The 15,832-nt window shown below is 45.4% G+C and overlaps 1 protein-coding gene across 1 annotated transcript in view; it reads left to right on the forward strand.

Annotated features, from left to right (window-relative positions):
• NOL10 (nucleolar protein 10) overlaps nt 1-15,832 on the forward strand; it is a 102,827-nt gene that overhangs the window by 54,362 nt on the left and 32,633 nt on the right. The gene's annotated exons all lie outside the window — the stretch shown is intronic.

The following is a 15,832-nucleotide window of genomic DNA, read 5'->3' on the forward strand; positions in this document are numbered from 1 at the left end:
GCAAATTCCCCCTCTGGGGGAGATAGAGGGTGAAGAAAGTGAGGTAGCAAGCTTACCCAGGTCCCGGCACAGCTCAGGAGAGGTAGAAGGGGACCCAATTAGTCGGTCTCAGGAAGACGCACGTCTTAGGAGACACCTCTTTGCCGTGGAAGATCTGGAGGGTCTCCTCCAGGCAATTTACGCCACAGAGGAGATACCAGAGACCCCTAAAGCAGCATCAGCACAGGATAAGGTCTATAGGGGTTTGGGCGACACCCAATCTAAAGTATTTCCCCTACACCAGTCCCTCAAGGAATTAGTCCTACAGGAGTGGAGAGATCCTGAAAGGAGGATTATCAAACAAAAAACCTGGAAAAGAAGGTTTCCCTTCTCCCAGGAAGACGAGGAGGTCTTTTTTAAACTCCCTAGACTTGATGCGGCTTTGTCGCAAGTCACTAAATTGTCTGATCTCTCCTTTGAGGATGCGGGTAACATCAAGGATCTGATGGACCGTAGAGCAGAATCTCTCCTTAGAAAAGCTTGGGAGGCCAACTCGGCAGCACTGAGTCCAGCTCTAGCAGCAGCATGCGTAGCTAGGAACACCGATATATGGGTGGAAACGCTCACCGAGCACATGGCTCAGAATACTGATGCAGAAGAAATAGTTGAATCACTTACAGTGATAAGGAAAGCGATTGCTTACCTAGCAGATGCAGCAATTGAATCTGCACGAGCATCAGCTAAAACAGCAGCCCTCATTAACTCAGCCAGGAGGGCAGTTTGGATTAAAGCCTGGGAAGGAGATGTAACATCCAAGGGTAAATTATGTGGTATCCCCTTTCAGGGTTCCCTGTTGTTTGGCAAAGACCTAGATGATGTCCTGGCCAGGTCATCAGAAAAAGGCAAAAAATTTCCAGTTAAACCCAAAAAAGAAGTTTTCAAAAAAACTTTTCGAGGCCCCCAGGGGCAGGGTAAACAAAAATCCAAAAAGGAACCTTGCAGGCGCTGGAACTTTGGTAAAGGGAATAAGAGGAACAACCTGCTTTTCCCTCCTCCAAAAGCCGGCGACAAGCAATCCAAGTGACGTCGAGATCAAAGTGGGGGGTCGACTGTCCCATTTCCTTCCCCAATGGGGAAAAAATTTCGAACAGTCCCTACATTCGCCTAATAATTCAAAAGGGCTATCGTCTAGAATTTCTGACGACACCCCCCTCTATGGTCACGCTTACACATCTTCCCAGGGATGCTCTGAAGAGATCTGCCCTCTTACAGGGCATAAGGGAGTTAGCAGAACAACTAGTGATAGTGCCGGTACCAAAGGATCAGCAATACCGGGGATTTTATTCCCATGTATTCGTGGTTCGCAAACCTTCTGGAAAATACCGTTTAATAGTGAATCTGAGAAACCTGAACAAGTTTCTGGAATACAAAAAATTCACTATGGAAAGTATTTATTCGGTAAGAAAGAACCTCATGAAGGAAGCCTTCATGGTGACCCTAGACCTCAAAGATGCCTACCTTCACGTGCCAATTCATGTGGATCACCAGGCATACCTGAGGTTTGCGGTTGTAGTGGAAGGAGAAATCCTCCACTGGCAGTTCAGGGCACTACCCTTTGGGCTAACTTCCAGCCCAAGAATATTCACAAAAATCCTAGCGGAAGCTACGGCATTCCTACACCTACAGGGCATATCCCTTATACCCTATCTGGACGACTTACTGATATCAGGAAAGTCTGCCATTCAGGTCTCGTTGGACACCAACAGGGTAATAGCAGTCCTGGAGGGTCTAGGGTGGATAGTCAACAAAGAAAAATCCTCCCTCAAACCAGAGCAGGTCAAGACCTTCCTGGGATATATAGTGGACACTCGGCAGCAGAAGCTCTTCTTACCAGAAGACAAGGTGTTAAAGCTAGCCTCAGCGGCAGGGGCCCTAAAAAAGAACCCCAGACTCTCCAGAAGAAGTGTTCTGAGAGTCTTAGGCCTTATGTCAGCCAGCATTCCAGCAGTGGTCTGGGCGCAGCTTCATGCCAGGACACTGCATTTCTTCTTCCTGTCCTCATGGGACAAAAAGAGGGAGTCCCTGGACCAGGACATTCTGCTCACCCCCCAGGTTCTGACCTCCCTGGAGTGGTGGACGTTTCACCAAAACCTGAAGGAAGGGCGACCATGGGCACAGTGGAACCCAGTGAAGGTTACCACCGATGCCAGTTCCTGGGGGTGGGGCGCCCACCTGGAAAAGAAAAAAGCTCAGGGGCAATGGGACAGCTCACTAGCTCGCAGGTCATCCAACTACAGGGAACTCAGAGCAGTGGGGGAAGCCCTAATAGCCTTCCAGGAAGACATCAGGGGCAGAGAAGTCCTAGTAAGCTCCGACAATTCCACAGTGGTAGCGTACCTAGGCCACCAGGGAGGGACCAGATCCAGCCCCCTATTAGAATTATCCAAGGAGATCTTGGAATGGGCAGAAGGAAGAGTAGTCTCCATTTCAGCCATACACATAAAGGGGACGAACAATACAGAAGCGGACTTCCTCAGCCGTTACCAGTTGAGGCAGGAGGAATGGGAACTGAACCCAGAGGTCTTTCAAACTTTGGTCCAGCTCTTCGGAAATCCAGAGATAGACCTATTTGCCAACCGACAAAACAGGAAGGTGGGAAGGTACTTCTCGATTTCCAGGGAACCACAGTCGGAGGGTCTGGATGCACTATCCCAGACCTGGGACTTCGGGCTGGCCTATGCTTTTCCGCCGGTGATACTTATCCCGCGAGTTCTCCAAAAACTCAGCAGGTCCCCGGGCCAGATTCTTCTGATAGCACCATGGTGGCCAAGAAGAACTTGGTTCGCAAACCTAAGATCCATGGCGATAAGGGAACCAATAAAACTCCCGTACAGGGCAGATCTCCTCAGGCAGGGCCCAGTACTTCACCCCAAGCCGGAATTTTTTCAACTAGCGGCCTGGTTAGTGAGCGCCAGATCTTAGAACGCAAAGGCTGCTCAGAGAGGGTCATTAGTACTCTCCTCATGAGCAGGAAATCAGTAACTCAAAAGATTTACCTTAAGGTGTGGAAGACCTTCTGTTCCTGGGGTAAGAAAAAACAAGTATCCTTAACTTCTATCCCGGTTATCCTGGACTTCCTCCAGGATGGGGTAGACATGGGACTAAAAGTCAGTACCCTTCGGGTCCAGATAGCGGCCCTCTCGGTCTATCTTGACAAAAGATTGGCCAAAGAGGACCTGATTAGACGTTTCTTGTTGGCCAGGGAAAGAGGGTCTCCAGTCCAGAAACATAGTTGTCCGCCTTGGGACTTAACTAGGGTGTTAGAGGCGTTATCTATACACCCATTCGAACCTCTGGAAGAGGTTTCCCTTAAGTTTCTAACTTTAAAATTGACTTTTTTGTTAGCCATTACTTCGGCCAGGAGGGTAGGGGATTTGCAGGCGCTATCCATGAAAGAACCCTTCCTGAGAGTACAGGCAGATAGGATCACTCTTAGAGCAGACCCCCTGTATTTACCGAAAGTGGCATCCTTATTTAATAGGACGCAAGACATAATATTGCCGTCCTTTTGTTCTGAACCAAAGAACGAGAAAGAAAAGAAATTTCATTTTTTAGACGTAAGAAGGTGTCTTCTTAATTACCTAGAAAGAACTAAGAGTTTTAGGAGATCCAATCACCTATTAGTTCTACATGCTGGGCCCAGGAAGGGACTGCAGGCATCAAAGGGCTCAGTCTCAAGATGGATTAGAGAGGCTATATCCATAGCCTACGTATGCACCGGAGCGACTGCTCCCAGTAAAATCAAGGCTCACTCTACTAGATCCTTGGCAACTTCCTGGGCTGAGAAAGCAGGGGCCTCCTGGGAACAAATCCGCAGCGCAGCTACCTGGTCCAGCCATCACACATTCCTGAAGCACTATCGTGTGGAAATGTTATCACAGCAAGACTTAGCCTTTGGTCGAAAGGTTCTACAAGCTGTGGTCCCACCCTGAAGGTAGGCCTGTGTATACTTGATTATCCTCTCGGGTGCCGTCCTGGAAGGTGATAAGAGAAAACCTACGTTAGGCTTACCGGTAACGGTATTTCTATGAACCTTCCAGGACGGCAGGCCTACTTCCCGCCCTATGTGGAGGGAAAAAGGTAAGTACCTATAAGGACTACGTCCCTTGTGAACCAGTTCAGGATTACTCTATTACATACTGGGGAGCAAGGGGAAGGGTGGGGCTTTTTAAACTGTCATGTGATTGTGTTTCCTGCAGGGAGGAGCCATCATCTCTCGGGTGCCGTCCTGGAAGGTTCATAGAAATACCGTTACCGGTAAGCCTAACGTAGGTTTTTTACCCTTAGATTGAGGCTCATTTTGTCAAGGGGAATCGGGTCGTTTTTTTAAAATCGAAGCAGTACTTACCGTTTTAGAGAGCGTTCTCCGCCGCTTCCGGGTATGGGCTGCGGGACTGGGCGTTCCTATTTGATTGACAGGCTTCCGACGGTCGCATACATCGCGTCACGATTTTACGAAAGTAGCCGAACGTCGGTGCGCAGGCGCCGTATAGAGCTGCACCGACGTTCGGCTTCTTTCGGCTACTCGTGATGCGATGTATGCGACCGTCGGAAGCCTGTCAATCAAATAGGAACGCCCAGTCCCGAAGACCATACCCGGAAGCGGCGGAGAAGATCGCTCTCTAAAACGGTAAGTACTGCTTTGATTTTTAAAAAAACTACCCGATTTCCCCTTGACAAAATGAGCATCAATCTAATGTTAATTTTTTTTCGGGTGAACTCCCGCTTTAAGGTGGCATTAAAGTCATAGCATCATAATGACGGCCAGAGAACCCCAAGAGGGTTGGGCAATGGCAGAGTCCTTTAAGTGGTATTAAAGGCAGATTTAAAAAATAATAATCACACGTCTTCCTTTTCTCAGGTCCCGCTGGCCCTCCTAGCCCTTCCCTCCTACCAAGTGTCCCCATAGCAAGCGGCATGTTAACCAATGAGGAGAGAGCAGAGGTGGAGCCACTGCTTTGTGTGTCAATTCACTTACAGAGCATGGCACAACCCCACCTCTGCTCTCTCCTCGCTGGCTGTGATTGACAGTAGCGGGAGCCAATGGTACAACCAGCCTGTCAGATTTTAAATACGACTATTCCCAGTGGCTATTATATCCGCTAGCAGTAATCGCTGTGTTCTCCTGGCAGGTATGGTTTCCCCTACTGGGAGAACACAATGTATATGTACTTTGTGATGTAAATTGATACACACATCTGTCTTCATCACAAATGGGGATGAATGACAAACCCTTTCAGCTCATTTTGGGTAATATATGGATTTGGCTGATATTGGTAGTAAGCATCAGCAAGCTGGAAGGCCAATCTGATCAAGGGTTTCTGACAGTGAGATGACAACTATTACATTCTAGTGAGCTACAAGGATGGGGCTCTGTGTGCATAAAACTTTCTTCTAAATGAAGATAACTTCCATGACATCCTAGATTTTGTGGCTTAAGCTTGTTCTTGGCTATTATTTGCAGAGATAACATGACCTTTTCGTTTTGTATGCACACATAACGTGTATCGGAGATCTATTGCATAACACATAAGTCATTAGAATTGGTCTTGTGATCTTTAGTGACTGCCTGACACATTAGCCTTTTTCCCGGAAAAGCCCATTTACTTCTAGTCACCTTTAGCATCTGAGCTTATCTTGCAGTCCTACCCAGGGCCTGTCAAGTCATGTGATCAGTGACATCATAAACAGAGATTGATATTCAGTTAGAGAGTGGTGGAAAGTACAAGCTCTGGCCTTGGGAATGTAATGGTTTCTGAGCGGAAGGAGCATTATCTGTCAATGGAGCTTGGTAGTACGTAGGAATGCTCACTAGTTTTACACAGCAATGACATCAGTATGGTCTCTCTTTGCTTTTAGAAACTGGGTTACTTTTTATTTGTGAAACAAAAGAAAAGGGATTTTTTTTTTTTTTTTTGATCCCCTAGTGATGATAAAAAAAATCAGACCACAAAAAGTGTTTTGTTTATGGACAGGACACCGGTGAACTAAATCATTAAGTGGCTTCTTAAAGCATAGCTCTAGGCAGATATTTACACCATTTATTCTAATTCGGAATCATTACATGTGTTTTGAGTTCCTTGGGCGTCAAGTGGTGCAGCCCTGACCTACATGAGGTCGGTATTTCCATAAATCCCTGTTAGGGGTCTCCTGGGATGTTCTGAGCCACATTTATGTCTCCACACTTGTGCGATTTGTAACGTGCATCGATGCACAACAATGCTAAACAAAAGGATTAGAACTATTTTACTTAGGGGTTCATTTACCTGTGCCTTTCTCCTCCATGTGTCCTGGGGAAAAAAAAAAAAGTAAAGGTATTTTTTTGGTGCAAAAGTACCGTACATTGTTTTGGTTCCATATACTTTTAATGAGTGTGCACTATAAAAACACATGAAAATGCACAAGCCTAGCCTCATCTATAAAAATAAAATAAAAGTTCCCTGCTTCGCTGTGATCCAACTTCCTCTTAGATTGTGGCTACGTTCATTCTCAATGGTCCCACTGTATGTAGGAGTGTAGTTGCCACTCTCTCGCTAGTTATCGAGATGGCCAATGAGATTTGTAGTGTGCATAGAGAAGTGCACATCACCACGACTAATGTGCCCTGCTCCTTCCAAGCAAACGGAAGTGATGGGGAAAAGGAGAGGTTCATTACATTACAAGGAGTCGAAAAAACTTTGCAGAGGGACAAGTCATATCCAAGTCTCACTCACCCAAATTTGCTGCCCCAATGTTGCACTCCAAATCACACGACTTTAGAGTCATACAAGTGTGAATGGAACCTTACTGCATTCTTTGAAGTAAGGTAAACAAAACTGCGTGCAGCCCCCCTAAATACATACCTGAGCCTGATTTTGATGCAGTGATGTGCCAGAGGGCCAACTGAGGCCGTCTCTGCTCTCTACCTCCTTATTGGTTTAGATGCAGCAACAGGAGCCATGCTGCTGCTGTCAATCACAAACAGTGAGTAGGGGGCAGGGCCGAGTCCTGCTCTGTGTGGCTTATGGACACACACAGAGGGGCTCCGGAGCGAGCATGCACGAGTGCCCCCATAGCAAGCTGCTGGAGAAACTTGGCAAGGGGAGGAGCCAGGAGCGCCAGCAAGGGACCAGAGATGAGGATTGAGGCTGCCCTATGCAAAACCGTTGCCGAGCATGTAAGGTATAACATGTTGTTTTTGTTTTACAATCGCTTTAAGGAAAAAAGGTATCAAAGTATGTGGGATGTTAGTGCGGATAGTGGAAGTTTCTGAGCTGATTCTTGCACTCCCTGTCCTTATGTGGAAGGTAATTTAAAGGCAAATTACAGGAACCTACAGTATGTTATCAGTATAAAAATTGCTTATTTTCAAAATAAAGTCTACATTTTTAAAATGCATTTTTGGTACTGCATTTAATATTTTAATTGATGCATGTGTAGATGGAAGCCATTGTAGACCTGTGAGTGGGCTTTCACATATAACCCCTTATCCTGCCCTGCTCCATTAAAAAGGGGATTGCTGGAATCTGCTTAATTGGAAATAGAGATGGATATCTATCCATATATCAATATAATATAATCACTTCCAAACAGGGCACTTATACACCTTCCCGCCCCCACACCAATTTTTAGCTTTCAGCGCTGTTGTACTTTGAATGACAATTGCGCGGTCATGCTACACTGTACCAAAACAACATTTTTATCATTTTGTACCCACAAATAGAGCTTTCTTTTGGTGGTATTTGATCACCTCTGGGATATTTATTTTCTGCAAAAAAAAGAAAAAAATGACCGAAAATTTCGAAAAAAGAAAAAGTATTTTTTTGTTTCTGTTATAAAACATTGTAAATAAGTAAGTTTTCTCCTTCACTGATGGGCACTGATGGTACTGCACTGACGGGCACTGATAAGGTGGCACTGATGGGCACTGATGGGCGGCACGGATGGGCACGGATAGGCGGCACGGATGGGCACGGATAGGCGGCACAGATGGGCACTGATAGGTGGCACGGATGGGCATAGATGGGCACTATTGTATGTGTTGTACTAATGGATGCCAAACAATGCCTGCCAATCAGTGATGCCCATTTTGGGCACTGATTGGCATCCATTGCGGCACTGATTGGCATCAATTTTTTGTGTCCTCATCCCTGGTGGTCTAGGGTGGCATCCTTTTTGTTTTTTTTCACTGGTGGTCTATATGGCCATCCCTGGTGGTCCAGTGGGCATCCTCTGGGGGGGAGGGGGCTGTGCTGATGATCGATCAGCACAACCCCCCCCCCCCCCCCTCTACTCTCGTTTGACAGACGCGAGTGAGGAAAAGCCGATTACCGGCTTTTTCTATTTACATCGTGAACAGCCGTGATTGGACACGGCTGATCACATGGTAAAGAGTCTCCGTGAGAGACACTTTACCTTGATCGGTGTTGCGGGGTGTCAGACTGACACCCTGCAACAACGATCGCCGCGATGCGGCTCACAATCCTGAGGACGTCATATGACGTCCAGTCAGGATTCTACAACCACTTTGCCGACGGCAATATGTCATTGGCGGGCGGCAAGTGGTTAACTAAGGAAGATCTGCGGTTATCCTAGGTTTGGGGTTTATTTGGGTCAGCTCGCTGGTAAAATCTGGAATTTTATTACCTTTTATAAATTTGGTGTCTCTAGAAGACCATCAGTCCCTGTGAACAGCAGAGGAACTGCTTGATTACAAAAGAAATGCTTAGAGCCATGACCTGTTTCTGCTACTCCATTAAGCTTTCCAGGCAGATAAGGGTTTGTTTTGTGGAAATTGTAATTTAGACTCCGAGTTGTCCTTCGAATTATTACAAACAATGTGCCCTTCTGCCGTCTTATTACTGAACGACCTAGCATTTGAATGTCAACAAGTCGCTTACAAAAAAGTTCTGTTCATTGATTACATTTTCCTCTCCAAGTACAAAGATAGTCAGCTTTTCATCCCGTTCCTCCTCTGCAGCATGGCTTCTGCTAGTACTCATTGCATTTTAATGTGGGAGGAAATATATTGGTTCTATGAACATCTAAGTGGAATGATTGTGTCTTTCAATTTCCTAGTTTTTAGATTTAGTACACTTCATATATAATGTATGAATCAGAACTAGGACTGGTTTCATGTGTTTCGTAACGTCTTAAAGGGTCAGTTCACCCCAGAATTGTTAGTTTTTGATTGACGTTGGACTTCCTCTTACATTTTTTGGTTTATGGAAATGTGACTCTATAGTCACATGGGCTGCGCAGATGTGATAAGAAATGCTCAGCATAGAAACGCACTAAAAACGGAGCATGTGCAGAGTTGCCAACACTTCTGCAAAATCCCTAGCTGCATTGGGGACATGGACAGAAGGTGGAGATAGAGATCAACCTGTTTTTTTTTGCAGAATATAGAAAATGAATACGAATAGCATGTAATAGACCATATATTGTTATATTTTATTTTTGATGTGGGTTTAGTGACACTTTGTTATTGTGTGTGGCCCTTCTCTTTGGCATTGTATATTTGACCATAGCTCAGCTATAATACCATGGGAGAGTTCCTTTGCTCTGTACTTTGTATGATGTGTAGGAGGAGGTGGGTACTAGGGCTTAGTTTACAGTTGTGGTTGGGTGAGGGATTGAGCTGTGTTTTTATTGCCTCCCCCATGGGGGTGCACACATGTTGCGACCGTGATGTTTTGCATTGCAGCAAAAATGGCCCCCTTCTTCCTGTCGTGTTCGGTGGGGGGATGCCGTAACCAGAAGCCAAACACTTGGCTTTCAGCTACTGTACAATGCAGTATTCCCATTTAAACCGTCCGCTACAAAAAAAGGCATTCAAGAGGTGATGGTATCACCTCCTGAATGCCTGTCATCCGCAGATTCCAAATTCAGGATTGCTGAGTGTTTTTGTTCCATTGTATGGCGTAATCTAGTGATTACATCAGCTTTTCAAATATTATAAGAATTTTTCGTTTTTTCAATGCACATTAGAATCGGCAGCGTGTTTTTCCATCAGCCTGTCTGTGGTATACTGTACAGTCGGCAAATTTGCTGATTAATCGCTATAGATCGGATAGTGACAGCTGACGTCTGTGAACTGTCTATAAAATGTGGGGTTGGGTATGTCACTGCATGTTGGTGCTCTCAAGGAATCCTTTTAAAGTGTGCTAAAACCATTTTTATTTACTTTTTTTTTTTTATATGAAAAGCATTGTAAACTGTTTTGGTTAAAGGAAAAACTCCGCTGGTATAGTGGTTGTAAAACTAGGATGTTTTTTACCCTAATGCATTTAACTTTTAATTGTTTTCATTGACAGCCATCAAAGACAGTGAGCAGTCAGTAAACAAAGTTGACATGGAATACAGCAATATGGGACACATAAATACAATACCCCGAGCAAGTATGCAAGGGGGAAAACAAACCCCATATATAGAACATGGCGGTCACGCCCAGAACCAGAACCAGAAACTTAGACTATTGTATCTTTGGGGGTACGGTCCACAAAGGACTGTGCTTACCCTAGTGCATTTTATGTATTAAAGTACAACTAAAGGCAAAACTTTGGTTTAGTTGTGGCCATAGTACAGATGGATTAGAACCCCTGTCAGGTTTTATTGCTGTTTGTGCCCCCCGTTGGGGAGATTCACCCTCTCTATTTGTCCTGTTTACCATTATCAAAAGTAAAAGAAAATCCCAACTATTGGGTTATCCCCAGAAAAGTAAAGTAATAGAGGGGGAAATCTTCCAATGGGGACACTAATTCTGGTGACCTGGGGCCCCCATGGGATTCCCTTAAATTTTTAGGGATTTCCTCTCACTTCTTGTTTTGGCTATGGGACAGGCAGTGAAGGCAAATTTCTTCAATGGGACAAAGATGCCAAAAAATAAACTGACAGGGGTTATGACCCTCTTTCCTCTATCCAAAATGAGAAAACAAGTTTTGCCTAAGTTCAACTGTAAGTTAAAAAAAAAAACACACGTACTCCTTTCCGCCCCATGTATGTACCTGAGCCAGATCTTGATCCAGCGCTGTGGGATCTCTCTCCGCATTGGTTCAGAGACAGCAACAGGAGCCAATCGCAGCCAGTGAGGACGGAGTGGGACTACTTCAGAAATGTTGAAGCTCTGCTAATGTTTATTTGATGAGCATTCTGTGACAGTGGACTTTATTATTATACAGTATATAGTGCCAAGAGTTTGAACAGTGCTTTACGACATTAGAGCAAACAGTACAGTTACAGTACAGTTCAATACAGGAGGAATCAGAGGGCCCTGTTTTTTAAAGCTTACAAGGGAGGGTCAAGTGATACAACTGTGGGGGATGAGCTGGTGAAGAAAATTAAAGTACAGTTAGGTGGAGGCATGATGGGCTTCTCTGAAGATATACGTTTTCAGGGATCGCCTAACAGTAAATAGAGTTGTAGATGGACAGTTGTTGGGGTAGGGAATTCCAAAGAATGGGAGAAGCTCTGGAGAAGTCCTGGAGGCAAGTATGGGAGGTGGTGATGAGAGAGCAGGAGGTCTTTGGAGGAACAAATAGAACAATTTGGTTGGCAGCTGGGTGCCAAGTTAGGGATGGCTTTGTAGGTTGTTAGTATTTTGATTTTTTTTTTTTTTCGTTGGGCAGCCAATGGAGGGATTGGCAGAGATGGGTAGCAGATGCTGAGCGGTTTGTAAGGTGGATGAGTCTGGCAGCAGCATTCACAATGGACTTAATAGGGGTTGACCTATTTAAAGGTAAGACAATGAGGAGGAAGTTGCAGTAGTCGTGACGGGAGTGAATCGGGAGCTTTGTGGCTTTATTGGCTAGGAAGGGGCGTATTTTGGCAGGGCTGTGGAGTCGGTAGAAAAATGTTCCGACTCCTCAGTTTTATGTACTTCCGACTCCGACTCCTCTGTATTAATATGCAAATGTATTTTATACATTCCTTGAGGGAAAGAAACGCAACCTACCACAGGACTACTGGCTGGGAAGCCAACAGTCTACTGCAGGGGTCTCAAACTCAAATTACCTGAGGGCCACAAGACAAGTTTCCATATCCCATGGGGGGCCGCATGCAAACTTTCAAACTTCAAAAACAGTACTGGTGTCAGCGAAAGCATTATTAACCCTGACCACTACACTGCACACTGACCACTACACTACACACTGACCACTCACCATCAGGGTACAGCACATCAGGGCACAGGGCACAGCACACATGAGTGCACAGCGCACATCAGGGTACAAAGCCCAGCACATCAGGGTACAGGGCACATCAGAGCACAGCACATAGGGGTACAGCACAACAGGCCACATCAGGGTGCACGGCACATTAGGGCAGGGCATATCAGGACAGGGCACATGGCACAGTGCAGGACATGGCACATCAGGGCACAGCACATCAGGACAGGGCACATGGCACATCAGGGTACAGGGCACATGAAACAGCACATCAGGGTACAAAGCCCAGCACATCAGGGTACATGGGGCACATCAGGGTACATGGGGCACATGGCACATCAGGGTACATGGGCCACATCAGGGTACATGGGGCACAATCAGAGCACATCAGGGCACATGGGGCATATCAGGGCACATGGGGAACATACGAGCACACCAGGGCACATGAGAGCATATCAGGGCACAATCAGGGAACATGGGGCACACCAGGGAACATGGGGCACATGAGAGCACATCAGGGCACAGCACATCAGGACAGGGCACATGGCACATCAGGGTACAGGACATGGCACAGCACATCAGGACAGGGCACATGGCACATCAGGGTACAGGGCACATGAAACAGCACATCAGGGTACAAAGCCCAGCACATCAGGGTACCCCATGTACCCTGATGTGCTGGGCTTTGTACCCTGATGTGCTGTTTCATGTGCCCTGTACCCTGATGTGCCATGTGCCCTGATGTGCTGTTTCATGTGCCCTGTACCCTGATGTGCCATGTGCCCTGATGTGCTACTCCCCGGAAGCCCCCCTCTCTTCTCGTCCATCTCAGATAATGTCACAAGCAAATGGGGATAGACGAGAAGAGAGGAGGGGCCGCCGGGGAGTAGCAGTGTGACATGAGAGACAAGTGAACTTATGACAGACTCTTCCTGCGCTACTCTTCATGCACCTCGATCTACACTTCCGCGGGACACGCCCTGCCTGCGGGCCATTTTAAACCGGTCCGCGGGCCGCAAATGGCCCGCGGGCCGGTACTTTGAGACCCCTGGTCTACTGTATTGCACAGTTTAAGCAAAAGACAAACACAATGAAAACAACGTTTTTTTTATTCTAAAACATGATTTTCCTAGGAGAATCCCATAGTCATGTTTAAAGTTTAAGCCAACAATCGGAGTTTACAAGTTTTTATAGCCTTAGCTAAATGACAGCAGTTTTTCCAATGGTTTACAGCTTCAGTCTTGAACTATTGGCCCCCCATTCCCTTCACTTATACAAGTGTCTCGCTCTCTAGTCCTGCAAAAAACATATTTATTTAATCCCTTATCAGTGAGAGGCTAGGTTACACATGGACGCTGCGTTCCCTGTAAAAGCAGAACACAACACTATGGAAAGTATAAGTATTGCAGCTCCTAATTGTGCGTTGCGTGCCATATAGTGAAGCACATGAAAAGCATGCTTCTTCAAGGTCACTTAACGTGTTCGTTTTGCGGTTACGTGAGGCACTGCATGCATTGGTCTTTATTCTTACAGTAGAGAAGTCATTAATTATAACTTTTTGTGAATTGGGACATTTAAACTTGCTTTTTTTTTTTTTTATTCCAATCTAAATTTAGTAGGAGTCGGTGCATTGTTTGCCGACTCCAGGTACCCAAAATTTCCCCCGACTCCGACTCCTCGACTCCGACTCCGACTCCACAGCCCTGTATTTTGGACATGTTGCGGAGGTTGAGGTGGAAAGCTTTGCACAGTGATTGGATGTGGGGCCGAAAGAGATCAGAGTCCAGGATAACACCTAGAACCTTGGCATGTGGGGATGGGCTGATGGTTGTCCCCTGAGAAGTCAGGGGAATAGGCAATATAAATTGATGTTTGATCTGGTCACACCACTTCATCTTCGCTGTGCCCGTACTGCCACATTTTAGCAGTTCTAGTATTTGTTGTAAGGTAATGGTACATGTTCAGCTCTTTGCTGTAAGATTGAGAAGTAGATCTGAAAACCTTTTACAAAGTTTAAGGCCTCTCGGATCACGCTTTATCTTTGTGTAAAGTTTCCACGTCCTGCTCCTTCTGTTTGTTTCATTCCGTTGGAACATCCTGACCTTGTTCTCCTTCTTCTTTTTTTTTTTTCCTTGTTTAATGGCCAAGTGAAAGTTTTCAGATTGTAAATCATTTGAACAAAATGGCTAAAATCGCTGCTTTCAAAAAATATTATTTGGCCGACTGTTAAAAGCTTGGCGATCGGGCGCGAGCATGTTGTGTTATTGTTAAGATGTAGGTCATCTGTTGATGCAGAAATAATTATAAAGAAAGGGCAGATGGGGGAACAAATGAGTGCGTTATGCAGAGATACAGCTCCAAATTGCTTACACGGCTTTGCTGATTACTAACCTTTCCATGCATACTGTACATTGGGTGTCGTCATTCCTCGACGATATCCGAAAGCAACAATATATTAGGAGTGATTCATAAAACACTTGCAAGCTTTGAACCTTTCCTTTCTGACAGATATATGATTTGTATCATTGTTTTGTGAACATTAGTAAATGTATGTGCTTGTCTGTCTGCAGGATGTACAGGGATAGATTTGATGTTTGTTAGGCTCTTGAATATTGTCCAGAGATGCACAAAAATACCTTTAAAACCTTTCAGATTGGATTCACATCATTGCTTTGTGGAAGCAAATAGAGAAAAAGAAAAGTCTTTGTGACAGTTGCCATCATCCCTCCAGTATACAGAAGTTGTAAACCCCTGAAATTAGATTTTTAGGGCAACCATACAATATCTTGCAACTTAAAATATAACATTTTTATTTTCTTCTTATTCAAAGATCAAGACATTTCTTTCAATAAAATAGTATCAAAGTGTCATACAAGACATGCAAAAGTCATAAAAACCATTCCAGGGAGTTGTGTTGACATAGTTACATAACCATCAATATTCGTTAGGATGGTATTCCCAATTGCAGGTTTTCAAAACCCATGTAACTTTGACTGCAAGGTTTATTCCACCAGAGGGTATCCAAGGCGTTTCAATCTTTTTCAAACAATCTTTTCTTCAGGGATATATTACCGCACTCTGTACAAAAATTGATATACAGTGGAACCTCGGATTACGAGCATAATCTGTTCCAGGAGAATGCTCGTAATCCAAATTACTCGCATATCAAAGCGAGTTTCCCTATTGAAGTCAATGGAAACGAAAATAATTTGTTCTGCATTGACTTCAATGGCATGCAATACTGCATGCGGCCAGAGGTGGGAGGGGGCACCGGAGAGCCTCGGAAACGTCCGGAAAGGCCCGAGGACACCTTGGCTGACCTCGGCAAACCTCGGAAAGACTCTGTTTCTAAGGTTTACAGAAGTCAGCCAAACTGTCCTCGGGCATTTCCGAACGGCTGCGATTGCCGTTGTTCGGCTCTGGCAAACCCCCTCCCCCCCCACCTCATGCCAATCGCTGTACTGCACTTTGGCCTAAATCTTGCTTGTTTTGCGAGACAACACTTGCAAACCGAGTTAGGATTTTTTTTAAATACAGTGCTCGTTTTGCGAAATGCTCGTTAACCGCGTTACTCGCAATCCGAGGTTCCACTGTGTAGTCATGTCTATGGCTGTGATTGGCCCTGTCTGTGCCATGTGATCACTACGATC

Source organism: Rana temporaria, chromosome 4 (assembly GCF_905171775.1).
Source record: "Rana temporaria chromosome 4, aRanTem1.1, whole genome shotgun sequence".
NCBI classification, from domain to species: domain Eukaryota; kingdom Metazoa; phylum Chordata; class Amphibia; order Anura; family Ranidae; genus Rana; species Rana temporaria.